The sequence below is a fragment of the Callorhinus ursinus genome, unplaced genomic scaffold (assembly GCF_003265705.2).
Source record: "Callorhinus ursinus isolate GAN/ISIS: 27379988/994484 unplaced genomic scaffold, GSC_fseal_2.0 scaffold5182, whole genome shotgun sequence".
NCBI classification, from domain to species: domain Eukaryota; kingdom Metazoa; phylum Chordata; class Mammalia; order Carnivora; family Otariidae; genus Callorhinus; species Callorhinus ursinus.
The window spans coordinates 1-3,533 of record NW_027402236.1 but is presented as its reverse complement, the minus strand read 5'-3'; the positions used below and the strand labels follow the sequence as shown (position 1 = coordinate 3,533).

Genomic DNA, 3,533 nt, shown 5'->3' with positions numbered 1-3,533 from the left:
TTACTAACCTGCTGGGTATGGGGCAGGCCCAGGGAAGTAGCCTTAGCACCTATGCAAACACATCAGTCTCAGAGGGGCTCACCATCCTTGCCTATAATGGGGGAGCTGCTGTCCTCAGAGGGGAGAGAAGGTAGTACCCTTAAAGGGGGACCAGCCATGGGACGTGGTCGGATAAGACTTTGAACCCTTTGGGGCTAGGGAGATGTAGACCTGGACCTGAAAGCTCACACCCTTGGATTCAAGCCTGGGACATAAGCAAGCCCCCTCTTCTTCCTGGTGTCGTCTTTTGCCTTCCCTGTCCATGGGCTGGACCTGATTCCTGATGTGGCAGAGTTTGAGGGTGACCCCTCCTAGGAATACCAGTGACTTACTGAGCACCTGGTCAGCAGGATGCCCAGCAGCCTTCAAGGGAGGACCATACAGGAAGTGGAGATAGGTCTGTGGGGGCCAGTGACAGCCCACTCAAAGCAAAGTGGGACAGGTGTCCGGCCCTGCTGATTCTAGCCACTCTGTAAGACATACAAATGAGGGCTGCGCCCAAAGGTGCATCCTTCCTGGAAGGTGGGGATGGGATCTGCAGGGGGGTGGCCAGTGGAGGGCACCTGCAGGGTTTGCCCAGGAGCTCAGCACAGGGGGAGTGTTCCTGGCTCCAGCATGCTGACTGTGGCGCTGCATAGGTTTCCAGCCTCCAAAGCCTCAGGCTCCCCTTTGGAAGACGGGCTGCTGATGGCCCCCATCTCTGGGAACAGACATTAGGGAGGTCCTGCTGGCAGATTCCCTCAGGAAGGTCAGGAGGTGGCTGTTGCTTAAAGCAGCCCAGGGCCCGCCCCCTTGAAGAAGGTGCACACGTCCATGGCCCCCAACTCTGGGGTCCTGCTGCCAGCCTCTGGCAGTGACCCACTTCCTGCCCTGTCCACTGACCCTGTGGATGCATGGTCTTCCTGGAGCTGTTCCTGCAGACGGCAGAGAAGCACTTCATGGTGGGGCATGGGGTCAACTACTAGGTGTTCACCAATCAGCCAGCTGTCCGGCCCCGTGTGCCCCTCCAGGTAGGCCGGAGGGTGGTGGTCCTCATGGTGGACACAGGGTCACTTACTATGTCTTCAACGACCAGCTGGTTGCTGTGCCCCGTGTGCCGATCTGGGAGGGCCGGAGGGTGGTGGTCCTCGAGGTACACGGTATCCTGCTCTGGCAGGATGTGTCAATGCGGCACATAGCGATGATCAGCCGCTTCTGCGAGCAGCGCTTCCTCTGTGACGTGGAAGACCTGGTGTGCATGGATGTGGATGTGGGAATGAAGTTCTGGGACCATATGGGCATGGAGATCCTGCCCCCCCTCTTTGGCACCCCACAGCTCGGTTTCTACTGGGGAGCCCATGAGAATTTTATCTACGAGCGCTGGCCACAGTCCCACACCCACATCCCCAGGGACCAGGGCAACTTTGACTACATGGGGGCCTTTTTTGGGGAATTGGTGGTGGAGTTTCCCTGACTGACCTCGGCCTGTCACCAGGCGATGGTGGTCAACTGGGCCAATGGGATTGAGGCCGTGTGGCCCGATAAGTGCCACCTGAACAGGTACCTGCTGGACCACAGGCCCACCAAGGTGCTGTCCCTGGAGGACCTGTGGGATCCATGGCAGCTGGGCTGGCCCCACCATCATTCCCCGGGTCATGAAGAAGCTGAGATCCATGACTGTGCCCAAGAATCAACAGGGGACCCAGAACTCATGAGGGGCTCTCCCTGCAGGAGCTGTGGGACCTGCGATATTGGGCTGTCCCCTGAAGGACCTATGAGACCCGCAGCTGATGGAATAGCCCCTGTCATGGAGAAGCTGAGATTTGTGGCTGTGCCAAAGAATCACCAGGACATCTACAAATCATGAGGGGCCGCCCCCGTCTCCATTAGGGGGTGCTGCCTTGAGCGGAGCGGTCAGAGCAGATTCCTACTTCTGTCCCCTTTGAGGGAAACTGTGGAGCCCAGCACTGCTTGCACGGGCACGCCAGCACCCCAACCAGCACTGCGCACAGGAGGCCTGCCTGGGGGCAGAAGGTCCTCTCTTTGTGGTCACTATATTTTGATCATTTCCGGGTCCTTTGCAGCTGTGAACAGCTCCAGTTTTATGTCTGATGTTTTTCTGTGTCAATGCTGAGCAACCATCTTAAAAAGAACAATTGAGGAAAAAGGTTTTCTCCATGGTTCGAAACAGACATTTACTGTTGGGGCTGGGAGAAGCCCTGTAGCAGCCATGGAGTCAGAACGGGTGCTGGCCTTGTCTTCCCTCCCAGTTCTTATACCTCACCGCGGCCATGGGGCTTCAGGGTCAGGGGTGCGCCGAGCCACCTCCCAGACCCCCAGGGCCCTCATCAACAGAGGCCTTGGCCGTGGCCACTAGCTTGGCCTCCAGGAGCGTGGAGCCCTCTGGGCTATATAAGGTTCCTGCCTTAGTTTTAAATGGCTATTTCTGTGCTGGTGCTTGTGAAATGTGGGCACTCGCTCTGTCTGGATGCACGTCCCCATGGGATTTCTCAGTACCCACCAGTGGGTTTGCACTTGTGCACTTTCTCTGGACCAGCTGCCTGCACTGTGTCTTAGCAAGCACTTACTGAGCTCAGTCACCCAACAAGGGGCAGAGCATGAGAACGAGAACTAAGATACAGGCTCCCTGCTCCTGGGCCCTCCAGGGACTCGCGATGGCCCCGAATTCCTGACTCACTTCTTTTGTATTGTGGTATAATGGACATACAGCTGATACCATGAAGCGCGTTTTAGTGGCAAAAAGTATATTCTCTGTTCTGCACTGGGTACCTCCGTCCATCGCCACAATGTTTTCATCATCCCAAACTGAACTTCTACCCACTAGACCCCAAACCCCCATTCCCCTTCCCCAGCCCTGGCACCCAGCAGCTCCTTCCACCTCTGTGAATGGGAGTGCTCTCCATCCCTCATAAGTGGGGTCCTCTGGTGTCGGTCCTTTAGGGACTGGCTTATCTCACATGGCATAATGGCCTCAAGGTCTGTCCCTGTGAGCCTGAACCTGACCCACTTTCCCCCCAAAATTGTGGCTCAACCCTCTCCTGTCTGAGCCGAACCTCCTCAGTCCCCTCTGCCACCCTCACCTTCCTCCTCAGCCTGAAGATGATCCCAGCCAGTCTGCAGCTTTGAATACCTGTGAGTCCGGACGCCAGGCCCATAGCCCAGGGGACTCTGGCCTCACCTATACCCCATCTGTCCACGTCAGGTTCCTGCCCCCCTCCCTCAGCTGACCACCTGCTCCTCCCACAGGTGTCCCCATCTCAGGAGAGGGAAACACCAAGTCCAGGCCCTTGGAGTCCTCTGGGACTTCTTGCTTGCTACCAACTCTCCCAGCAGTGAAGTGGCTACTGGAGGACATTCAATGTCCAAAACATTTAAAGGCATAGTGAGTCTCTGCTGCCTAAGGCAATGGACAACAGTTGGTGCAAATAGAAACCAAGCAGAATCACTGTAAGAAAGGCTGAGGAATGAAGATCTTTAGGGAAGAAGGGTCTGGA

The 3,533-nt window shown here is 56.6% G+C and overlaps 1 pseudogene; it reads left to right on the top strand.

Annotated features, from left to right (window-relative positions):
* Positions 1-932: 932 nt before the first annotated feature.
* On the top strand, positions 933-1,885 carry LOC112817910 (histo-blood group ABO system transferase-like; annotated as a pseudogene).
* Positions 1,886-3,533: the final 1,648 nt, after the last annotated feature.